Source organism: Erinaceus europaeus, chromosome 7 (assembly GCF_950295315.1).
Source record: "Erinaceus europaeus chromosome 7, mEriEur2.1, whole genome shotgun sequence".
Taxonomy (NCBI): domain Eukaryota; kingdom Metazoa; phylum Chordata; class Mammalia; order Eulipotyphla; family Erinaceidae; genus Erinaceus; species Erinaceus europaeus.
In genome coordinates, this window is record NC_080168.1 from 30,365,457 (window position 1) to 30,378,105 (window position 12,649).

General features: G+C 41.1%; 1 long non-coding RNA gene and 1 other non-coding gene across 2 annotated transcripts in view; both read left to right on the top strand.

The window, feature by feature from the left end:
• Positions 1-12,649, top strand: part of LOC132539264 (uncharacterized) — a 123,398-nt gene that overhangs the window by 72,726 nt on the left and 38,023 nt on the right. The window lies entirely within an intron of this gene.
• Positions 12,235-12,397, top strand: LOC132539551 (U1 spliceosomal RNA). The gene has a single exon (XR_009550908.1). It is a non-coding gene; the product is annotated as a U1 spliceosomal RNA (small nuclear RNA).

The window sequence follows — 12,649 nt, forward strand, 5'->3', positions numbered from 1 at the left end:
TGTATGTTTTAACCACCAACTCTTTTAAATATGCTCCATATATTTTTTTCCAGCTTGCCTGTGACTTTATTTGTTGGATATGCTTTTAATGGGTAATTGTATTTTATTTGGATCTGTGGTTTCATTTATTTGATTATGATTTTTGTATAGACATTCAAATACCCTGGCTCTTTCTAGTCTTGGTAAGTACTAGTATTGGTCAGAGTTTCTCTTTAGCCCATGTGTCATGTCTTTTATATTTTCTTTAAATATTTTATCTTACTGTTTTGCATCAAAATCTACCACTTTTGTATAAATTGACAGTCAGTGGACAGACAGATCAATGGACATGTCAATGGACAGTTCTTCTTTGGTCTCTGATCTATCTATCTAATAGCGTTAATTCCTAGGTGTAAAAATCCCTGGCGAGTCCCCCTACTCAAGTTACTTACTTTTTACTACCCATTCTCATACATCTTTCATTAAGTCTAGACACAAAGGCAAATCTCCCTTCAGGTCTCGCAAAAGAAAAGTAACTACATTGGGTTGTTAAATCATCTTTGTGCCAAGTGACCATAATAATTTAGGGACACAAATTGTATTACGATATTGACTTTTGAATTTAGGGCCACTTCATTTCTACCATTACTACCCCTGTATTAGTGCCCAGAATATTCACCTAAGAAGAGATTCAAAGAACCAACAAATAGATGAAAACATGGTTAAAGGCACTGATTAGCAGAGAAGTACAAATAAAGACAACAATGAGATATTGCTTCACTCCTGTGAGACTGTCATACATCCGAAAGGACAGTTACAACAAATGTTGGAGAAGTTTTACACTGAGGGTGGGAATGTCAATTAGTCCAACCCCTGTGGAGAGCAGTCTGGAGAACTCTCAGAAAGTTAGAAGTGGACCTACTTTATGATCTGGCCATTCCTCTCCTGGGGATATATCCTAAGGGAACAAACACACCCATCCAAAGAGATCTGTGTATGCCTATGTTCATAGCAGTACATTTGTAGTAGGACAGACTTGGAAGCAACCCAGATATCTAACAACGAATGAGTAGCTAAGAAAGTTGTGGTGTATATACAAATGGAATACTTCTCAGCTTAAGAAGGATGAAGTCACCTTCTTCACCTCATCTTGGATGGAGCTTGAAGGAATCATGTTAAGTGAAATAGGGCAGAAAGAGAAGATGAATATGGGATGATCTGACTCATGGACAGAACTTAAGAAACAAGAACACAAAGGGGAAACCACAAGGTAACACTTGGACTGGCTGAGAGTATTGCACCAAAGTAAAAGACTCTGAGAAAGAAGGACAAGGAGAGGGGTCGGAGGAGGATGGGTTTCAGGTCCTGATATATGACTATGGGAAAGTATCAAAGCTGGAAGTGGGAGTGTTTTACAGATTCCAGTCATGGTGAGATGGGAAATTATGCCCATATGCCAACATCTATACGTTAAACCATTAATCTCCCAATTAAAGAAATGCAATAATAATAATAAAAAAAAAGGATCAGGACCTGTATGCAACAGATCCCAGGTACAAATAACCAGTCTGAGTGGTGCTCTGTCTAAAACAAACAAAATCATCATTCTAATTTTCTCCTAGGAAACATCTTTATCCCTATCCAGAAATTTCATGTGAGCTGATCACACCCCCAAGCTGATCACACCTTGATCCAAGAGTAGATTAAGGACACCCTTGTAAACCATTCAGTATATTGTGTTATTCTGCCTATCATGATGGATCAAGAAAGTACCCCAATCACAGCCAAGAAGAAATGAGGGTATTTTGCCAGGGGATTCTGGGAAAAAGAAGTGTTTATCGTCTCATTTGTAAACAGAGAATGATATAGTACTAATATATGCTGGCTTCCTCCCTGAAACCAAGCAGCCTAATCACAGAGCCAAGGAAGGGGAGTCAAGAAATCGAAGAGGAGAAACCGGGTCCTGATCCCATCCTCTGTGTGTTGGTTTAGGCTGTATACTAGCAGGTCCTCTTGTTCAGTTATAAGAACCACCAAGTTTCTCTTTTTTAAAACATCTATTTTAGGTCAGTCTTCCTACCTCTTTTAAATTGTGTACTTACTATTTTATAGGAGAGAGAGAGATAACACTAGAGCATTACTCTAGCACATATAATGCTAGGGATGGAACTCAGAACCTCATGTTTTTAAGTCCTGTGCTTTAGCCACTGGGACTCCTAACTATATTCCTACCTCTGGAAAATGAGAAAAGTTATGCATAAGACCTGTTTTTAGCTTGAGTGACTTAATAAACTTCTTAAGAAATTCTCCTTTTTTTTTTTCTTGAGAAAAGGAGAGGGAGACAGAGAGAAAGAGAGACATGTGAAGACTTGCTTCACCACTCATGAAGTGTTCCCCCTGCAGGTCAGGAGTTGGGGCTTGAACCTGGATTTTTGTGTGGGTCCTCGAGCTTCATACTATGTGTGCATGACCAGGTGCAACACCGCCTGACCCACTTCTTAAGGAGTTCTTTATAGCTTGTCTGCCATTATCATGCACAAACAAGAGTGTCTTAGTCTGAACACAAATTCGACCATTACAGGCACTGAGATGAGTCCAGGCACATGGAAGTATTTGCATAAGGAGCTAAGTTGCATTTTGGAAAAAACATTCACATGAGGAATAAGTCAAGCATATAGCTGGGAGGGGGGCATTCTGGGACTGGGCATTCTGCTCCTTCATGGGGTTGTTTCTTTTGTTTTTGTAAATTTCTACTTATTTATTTCCCCTTTTTGGTGTTGCCCTTGTTGTTTTTCATTGTTGTTATAGTTATTATTTTAGTTGTTAATTAATGTCATTGTTGGATAGGACAGAGAGAAATGGAGAGAAGAGGGGAAAAGATGGGGGGGGGAAGATAGACACTTGCAGACCTGCTTCACTGCCTGTGAAGCGACTCCCCTGCAGGTGGGTGCCGGGGTTAGAACAGGGATCCTTATGCAGGTCCTTTTGCTTTGCACCACCTGCACTTAGCCCGCTGCGCTACCGTTGGACTCCCCATGGGGTTGTTTCTTATGCCTTGTGTTGGAGTATTTAGCAAGAGTATTTAGATCAGTGAGTGAAAATGGGAAGCAAACCTGCTCTGAATTCTACAAGACCCCTTACTTAGTAGGTGGTAAGTGTGGTCCCCTTTGTCACTTATAACTATGGTTATAAGTGACCAGCTCTAACACTTCAAAATGTTGACATCACTAGAGAATTTGAAGGGAAGAACAGGTATGGCAGGAGGGGAAGCATCATTTTGTAGGACTCACACTTTTCTGTGGGAATTGGCATGTGCTTGCTTTGTGAGTAGGATGGTAGGTAGGGCCTGGCTGGCACAGCAGAATTCAATGCAACAGGTAGTGGTGCCAACAGATCACAACACCAGGCAGACCCAGAGATGTCTAGCAGAGGGAGACCGGGTAGGTCTCAAAGCAGTGAATGCCATATGCTAACTAACTGCACTGCTCTCTTCAGTACATGTGAGCTACCTCTAGGAAACAGTATGGAAAGCTTTGTAGGGTGAAAAAAGACTGCAAAACAAGTTATTGTCATAAATGACCTTTTGTAGCAGATCCAACCATGTTGTCTTATTGTTTTTCCTGGATGCAGGAGGCATACAGTTGTTTTTCTCTTGCCTTGTCCTCCTGGCCACATTCTCTTTCTAAGATCCTACCCCCTGTGTGTGAATATCTCTCCTGAAGTCTGCTAAGCAAAGTCAGATCTGCCCTCCTCTACGTTCCCATGACATCTTTTAAATATTCCTTGCCTTAGTGTTTTCCATGCTTTTTGTAACTTGTCTTCATGCATCTCCCCCACTACCTTCCAACAATTTGTGCTCATATTTATTTTCCCTGAGGTGAACACTATATAAATTTGTATTAAATTACCAACTCTATATGTATACGTATGCGTATATATGATGTGTGTGTGTGTGTGTGTGTGTGTGTGTGCGTGCCAATGATACCCTAGGTCTTTTTTAGAAAGGGAGCATATTTAGAATAGAGCTGAGTCGAACTGTTTCCACATTTTATTTGTAATACATTTTGTGGACTCAGTATTGAACCTTCTTTTTGTTTATGCTTAACAGGGAAATCACAGTTTCTCTTGTTATTTTTCGAGACAAGAGGAGAAGTAGAGGCTAGAAATTGGGGGCATCTGACTAGGTTTTTGATTTAATGATCATAATCTTTCATGTCAGAATTAATCTTTCCTTTGTGAGGATCATTTAGCTGAGAAAGAGTTAATACTTATACATCTTCATGAACAAATTGCCTTGCTCAGGAAGAGGAAAAAAATCTCCCAGAAAAATTGGATGTCAGTGGATTATTCCTCCTCAGATCCTTGGATTACTGTGCATGGGGAGGGCATTCAAGTGGAAGAATGTAATGTCAATGTACTGGAGGGCTGCCCATACACTCTCATACAACCTCAATTATGGTTCTCTTTACTACAGGCATCATATGATACATGTCTGGTGCCTCCTTCACTTAAGCCTATTACTGAATTTTTAATTTAATTTATTTATCTATTATTTAAAAATTATTTATAAAAGGAAACACTGACAAAAATCATAGGATAATAGGGGTAAAAATCCATGCAACTCCCACCACCAGAACTCCCTATCCCATCCCCTCCCCTGATAGCTTTCCTACTCTTTATCTCTCTGGGATGCAGAAGGTGGAAGGTCTGGCTTCTTTAATTGCTTCCCAGCTGAACATGGGCATTGACAGGTAGATCCATATTCCCAGCCTGTCTCTCTCTTTCCCTAGTGGGGCAGGGCTGTGGGGAAGCTGAGCTCCAGGACACACTGGTGGGTCATCTGCCCAGGGAAGTCTGGTTGGCATCATGTTAGCATCTGGAACCTGGTGGCTGAAAAAAGAGTTAACATGTGGAGCCAAACAAATTATCGACTAGTTATGAACCTAAAGGACTGTGGTTTCTTCTGTTGAAAACATTGAGCTGAAAAACCTCGAGAGCACTAGCTAGCAGAATTTTCTCCTGGAAGGGAATAGGTTGTGGTGGTGTCGATGGGTGATTATTCACACTTCCAGGGGTAGCCATAGTTATTGATTTTGAGGGGCTCCTGATTATTTCAGAAAACAAGACATGGTGTTATCATAAGTGTTTGAAAGCCATGATCAGGGCATGAGTATCATCACTCTGTCATGCCAGGCAACTGCTGGTCTTGAGGATGACAATGGCGTGAAAAGAAAACTGGGCTTCTAGAAGTCCAGTGTGCTAGGCGGGGTAGATAGCATAATGGTGATGCAAAGAAACTCTCATGCCTGAGGCTTCAAAGCCTCAGGTTGAATTCAGCACACTACCATGAACCAGAGCTGAGCATGGCTCTCAGAAGTAAATAAATACATAAATAATAATAGAGCTCCAGTGTGCCAACTGGTTAGCACACCGTACTTGTATGAATATGGGGCTTCCTTGGAGGGAATGACAAAAGAGAGAGTTTAGATGAACAAAGAGTAGGACTCTGGCCAACACTATTCTCTTGATTGTTTCCTAGATTGGGTCAGGAAATGTGTAACCTATGTTTTAAAAACAGTGATCCCTCTCCCAAAGATAATGTGGCAGTTATTCTTATACACACAGACATGACTGATTTCTGGATACAATGTCATCTGGTCAAAGATTCCCCTAGTAATACTTAGGTACCCAGTGGATCTTGGTGCCAGGTCCACCTGCCAGTGCTAAAAGCCACAACTTGCCCGCCCCCCAACAATTTCTCACAAGGTACGTTGCCCTGTGGAGGAATGGCAAACTACTAGCTCCCTGGCATCAGAATGGGATCAGACAGAAATATTTCCATTCCAGGTGGTCCACTCCCCAATAAAGTCCCCAAACCTAGATATAGACCAGGTCCCCTGATAGAGCATATGTTCACACGTGTCCATAAACTAGGGGAAAATATATACCTGAAAGCAGAAGTACAAAAGAGTCTGCAGTGAGTACCCCCCAACACTTCATCTGCACTGTTCCAGCCTTTAGGTCCATGGTTGTTCAACAATTTGTTTGGCTTTGTATGTTAACTTTGTTTTCAGCCACCAGGTTCCAGATGCCAGCATGATGCCGACCAGACTTCCCTGGACTGATGACCCCACCAATGTGTCCTGGAGTCCCGCTTCCCCAGAGACCCACCCTACTAAGGAAAGAGAGAGACAGGCTGGGAGTATGGATCGACCAGTCAATGCCCATGTTCAATGGGGAAGCAAGTACAGAAGCCAGACCTTCCACCTTCTGCAACCCACAATGGCCCTGGGTCCATACTCCCAGAGGGATAGAGAATGGGAAAGCTATCAGGGGAGGGGATGGGATATGGAGATCATATGGTGGGAATTGTGTGGAGTTGTACCCCTTCTATCCTACGGTTTTGTTAATGTCTCCTTTCTTAAAGAAAAAACAAAAAATAAATCTTGCCAGATAGCAGAGATACAAGTGAAAATAAAGTGTGAGGTGTCAAAAGGAGGTTGCAGGATGCATGGCAGATGTTGTTAGATTTGTCTAGCAAAGCCAGTGTGCCAAGCACATGATTGATGGCATTAATGAGAGAGGTTAATAGCCCTGGACAGTGCTGCTTGGGCTTCTGAAAAGGAAGTAGGAACAAATGTGAAGGCTGCAGCAGGTATGGCCAAATAAAGCAAGTGGGATTTTCAAAACAAATAGCACATCATCCTCTTATGTAACATCAACAGTTACAGTGAATGAAGACCAACATGAGTCAGTGGTCCCCATGATAGTTGTGGAGAGAAAGTTCCTTTGCTTGTAGGCTCATTTGAAGGTGACAGGGTCTGAGTGACAAGCCATTTACTAAGAATTCTGCAGGCGGCAATGACATGCCTAGTTTACATCATGAATATTTTGGCCTTAATTTATGCTGTGAGCTGTGACTGGGCCCAGGTCCATTGTATGCCCACTGAAGATGATTTATGTGGGTCTCATGTACTTGGACTTTAATTATTCACATGACTATCAATAAAAAATAAGGACATACAGTGTTGGATATGAGTAGGTTGGCAGGGGCAAACAGCTGATTGTAGGGACTAAATTTAGATAAGGACTTTTTCTCCACATCAGGTATGAGAATGAATTCATAAGCAGAATTTACACTTTTCTTCCCCCCTTTTTTCACAAACATACAAACTGCCAACCCGTTAATCAACTCCCTGATGGCAGACAAATGTCTCTGGGAACCATGTGCCAAGTATCAGTTGCTGTTGGCTGAAACTCAATAGGATGAAATGAATTGATGCTGCCATTCTATTCCAGGCAATGCAATCGCTGATCAATAGTGAGTAATTTAAATTGGACATCCTCCTGTAAGGAGGAGGATGCTGAAACGGGGGGCATCACAATGAGTTATGGTGCATATGAATCACTGTCTAACTGTTTCATCAATGTAATTTCCTTGCAACAACCTGCTACAGTGTCTGACTCTATGGTGCAGGGGAGGGGTCCTCCCTCATCTCCCTAGAAGTGTTAGTTTGAAAGTTAAAACTGTAGGACTCCAGCAATCCCAGTTTCGTGCCCCTCACACTTAATTCGGGGTGTGTTTCACTATGTCAAGTTATAGCTATATAATACATGAGAGTGAGGTTTTAAAGAAAAAGGAATCAGGCGGTGGTGCAGTGGGTTAAGCACATGTGGCACAAAGCCCAAGGACCTGCCTAAGGATCCTAGTTGTAGCCTCCAGCTCCCCACCTGCAGGGGAGTGCTTCACAAGTGGTGAAGCAGGTCTGTAGGTGTCTGTCTTTCTCTCCCCCTCTCTGTCTTCCCCTCCTGTCTCCATTTCTCTCTGTCCTATCCGATGACATCAATAACAATAATAACCACAACAATGTTAAACAACAAGGGCAACAAAAGGGAAAATAAATAAATATAAATTTTTTTTAAAAAAAAGTTCTATTCCTGAGGGAGAAGGAGAAAGCAGGAGTAAACTAAACAACAGAAATTCATCTGCAATGTGGCTTCCCCCTCAGAAGTAGCATTTGTTTTTAGCTTTTGTTCTTCTCTCACCTCCAAAGTTGCCAAGGGATCAGTGGGAAGAGAGACTTTTTTTTTTTAAAAGAGTCAGGCGCCAGAAAAGTTAACTTTTCTCAGGATAAAAAAAGAAAATACTCAGTAGCTTATTCCCTTTTGAGATCTGGCTCATTGCTACAAAGGCATTCTCTGACTGTGGGGGCTGGTAGAAGGCTTTGGGTCATCTCAGCTCATTTCAGGATATGGTTACAAACTGGCTGTTTGCCGGGTCGGCCTGCGTGTTCAAGTCCCTGGTTCTGTAGATCAATTGCTGCCAAATGGAGGCTGCTATGTTAGCTTTTATTCTGCCTCTTCACAAGCAGTGTTTGAAAATGTGGTGGCTGTTTTCATGATGGTTCTTTGAGCTATGTGTCAACTCTTACCATTAAAACAGTTATTATTATTATTATTATTATTATTATTATATCCCAGTATTTGCAGGTAAGGTTAATTTTTCCATTAGCAAGGAACAGTAGACTTAAAAATAATTGAGGTTGAACTTTTCTGGAGTAAATATTCCAAAAAAAATTCTAGTAGAATGACACCGAGGTCTTGGAAAATGCCATCTCCAGGACTCAAGGAAGTAATCTCTGCAAGGGGAGGCAGCTTTGGGAAAAGAAAAGTGACCTGGGAACTGGCAAGGGGGTTGGAACACACACAGTGAGAGGAGAGTGTCTTCTCTTCTGTGTTAAACTCTGGTCTCCTGGGAACAGATCCTGAAGTAGTGATGTGTTTCCTTAATCAACACTTTCCCAATTAGTCAACACTCACCAAATTAAGGAGACGCTGTGAGAGCACAGAGGAAAGGATTTTGGCCTCCAAGAGCTTGTTTGCAATCTCCTTTGATAAGGTCTTAGTCAAACAAATGATCACAGCATATTGCAATGCAAGGCATTTCAAAGATCCAGTGCTAGGTCTTCTTCAGCCATTTTTCCCTGGATGCCTATATATTATTGGATTATAAGATTGTAAGGTTCTGATACAAAACTGTACCCTCCACAAAGGTTCTGTATCCCTACCCTCCCAAAGATAACAGATAATCACCATAGTTTCCCCAAAGTCTTAGAAATATTTGTTTTTGCAAATTCATGTGTATCCATTCTCTTGAGTCTACATATCAGTGAAACCATCCATCTGATCCTTGTTTTTCACCTCTTGTTTCACTAAGCATAATCACCCCCAGCCTGGCTTCTTCTAAGCTATGGGATCCTTTGTGACTTGCTGACCATCATTTGGGAAGGCTGGAAGAAGATGGTGGTTGGTTTACCTGGATCCGGTAGAGTCAGGTAGTAGATTAGGAGCTCAGATGTTTGCCCAGGTTTGAAATTCTAGCCTATCAAGAACTATTCCAAGGTCCTACTTCAAAGTGAATTTCTCTTAATTTTTCTCTTGACGAGGGGCCAGAAGTGTGGCGAGAGCAACCTCGAGGGTTTAGGATGTCATCTGTGAGCACTGATTCTTTCTTCTCACCAGAATGAAAGAGAGAAATACATGTTTATATAAAAATCACATTTCCATTTTGATGTTTCATATATTTGAACAAGTATTTCACTCTTAAAAAGTATTTCCATTTCTTATTCAATATGCACTGTGATCCTCTGATGTGCATGCTGCAGGTGTTTCCTTTATTTATTTATTACATTGCAAGTGTTTTAGGTTTCAACTAAAAATTGAGGAAAATAGGTTCGAGCCCCCCCGATCCCCATCTGCAGGGTGGTCGCTTCACAGATGGTGAAACAGGTCTGCAGATGTTTATCTTTCTCTCCCCATCTCTGTCTTCCCCTCCTATCTCCATTTCTCTCTGTCCTATCCAACAACAATTACATCAATAACAACAACAATAATAACTACAATAATAAAACAAGGGCAACAAAAGGAAATAAATAATAAAATAAATAAATATTAAAAAATTAAAATTTCTAAAAAAAATTGAGGAAATTGAGACTGAAGTCATTACTCTCCCTAGGCACAAAATGTGTATAAAAGATGGAGCTGAAAAAATGATTTTGGGGGGAAGGGGTGGGCTCTTAGCCCTGAGTATATCCTCACTTTTTTTGTCCCTTTAAAATGTAATTTATTTATAAAATAAAAAATAGAAAATATTGAAAAAAACCATAGGGTAAGAGGGATAAAATTCCACACATTTCCCAAGCAGGAATCTTTTTATTTCTTTCTTTTTCTTTTTCTTTTTTTTTTTTTTGGCCTCTGACTTTATCACCGTACCTTGGTTTCTGGACTGCATCTCTTCTGCTCCTGGTAGAATTTTTTTTTCTTTTGTTAGAGGGTAAGAGACAAAGAGAATGGCACAAAGTGTAATGACCAGCCTAAGGATCCTGGTTCAAGCCTCCGGGTCCCCATCTGCAGGGGGCTCACTTCACAGGTGGTGAAGCAGGTCTGCAGGTGTCTATCTTTTTCTGCCACTCTCAGACTCCCCCTCTTCTCTCCATTTCTCTCTGTCCTCTACAACAACAATGACATCAATAACTACAACAATAAAAGGGCAACAAAAGGGAATAAATAATTAAATATTAATGTTTTAATTAAAAAAGAGACAAAGAGAAAGAGATAACTAGACGGGGGAGAGACTGGAAGAGACATCTGCAGCACTGTTTCAATTCTCATGAAGCCTCCCTACCTTCAGGTGGGGCCAGGGACTTAATGGGTCTTTCTTTGCAAATGGCGATGTGTGCACTCTATTGGATGAACCATTATCAGGGCCCCTCGACATCAATTTCATAGTCACTTGACAAAAGAAAGTAAATAAATGGGGCTGGGCGGTAGCACAATGGGTTGTGTACATGAGGACTGGCTTAAGGATTCTGGTTTGAGCCCCTGGCTCCCCACTTGTGTGTGTGTATGTTGGGGGGGGGTTGCTTCACTAGTAGTGAAGCAGGTCTGCAGGTGTCTATTTTTCTCCCCCCTCTCTGACTTCCTCTCCTCTTTTGATTTCTCTCTGTCCTATCCGACAACAACATCAGCAATGATAACGAGGATAATAAACAACAAGGGCAACAGAAGGGAAAAAAATAGCCTCCAGGAGCAGTGGATTTGTGGTCCAGGCATTGAGCCCCAGCAGTAAACCTGGAGGCAAAAAAGAAAGTCAATAAACAATAATCTCTATGATTATTACATTTAGACAACATTGAAAATACCTTCTAGTTTTTAAATGTTTATTGAAGCAACGTTGCATTATAATATTATTTGAGCTTCAGCTGTACAATATTAAAAACTGGCATGTATGAACTACATTGTGTTGCCTTTTGCCTTTAAACCAAAAGATACTCTCAAAGAGATTATTTGGTCATATCTTCTGTATCCCCCAAGTGCTAGATAAGGCCTTTAAATCATTTGGGCAGTTAAGAAAAATCTACTGTTTTTAAATACTTTGAGAGAAAGACATTCTTCAGTCTTTGTGAGTAGGTTTTCCTGATGTTTACCATTTCTCCAAGTCAGGAAATTCCTTCTTAGGTCCTAAATCCCTTATGCTCTAGCTTGAACCTATTTCCTCCCACTCTGTCTTCAGTGGTGATGCAGAACAGCTGGCTTTGTTCTTTGGAAGTGAGAGATGCTTCCAAAGACAAAGAGAAGGTTGTGGAATCACTTCTCAGGCTTTTATTCCACAGCTTCGGTAATCTGCATTCTTCTCCTTATTTCTCATAGGTCTTATTTCCCAGCCTTTTAATCATCTCCTTGCCTTCTCCCATATAAATCAGAACTTGGGTTGATGAATCTTTGTTCTTTTTTAAAAATATTTATTTTATTTATTTATACCCTTATGTTGCCCTTGTTGTTTTATTGTTGTAGGTATTGTTGTTGTTGTTGGGTAGGGCAGAGAGAAATAGAGAGAGGAGGGGAAGACATAGAGGGGGAGAGAAAGAGAGACACCTTCAGACGTGCTTCACCACCTGCGAAGCAACTCCCCAGCAGGTGGGGAGCTGGGGGCTCGAACTGGTATCCTTAGGCAGGTCCTTGCACTTTGCGCCACCTGCGCTTAACCCACTGTGCTACAGCCTGACTCCTGAATCTTTGTTCGTGTGGGGTGGTGTCTGGAGAGAGGAGAAGCCACCACTTCTCATGAGGACTGATCAGCATTCATCCTCCACCCTAAAGATTCACAAGGTCTCATGGCTTGGCATTCAGAAATATGGCATTCTTAAAGAATCAAATGAATAATTAATAAATTACACCATTGTTGAAATAACAGGAATGCTTAACCTGGAAAAGGAAATACCATGATCAGGAAGGTAGTTTTCCTAGGGTGAAACTTATCCATTGCACTTGGGATTTGCTGATCCCTGCTATTTCCCCAAATGTGGAAAACTCCATTGTATAATTTGTGGTAGTGGGGGACTGAGTGTACATTCTCTTCTGAAAGAAAAAGAGAAGAGAAAAGAAAAGAAACAACAACAGAGTATTCAGCAAAAGCCTCAAATATCTCTATTTGTGTCCATTATAAACATTTCTTTGCACGGAAGAAATTTCTAAAACTCTGCGAAAAGCTATCTGTGTGGTCAGGGACATGATTCTGTGGTAGAGTACAAGGCTTACATGTCCAAGGCCACTTTTTTGATTTCTGGCACTGTATGTGGTAAAACATGAGTCTGGCCTTGCTCAGTCTCTC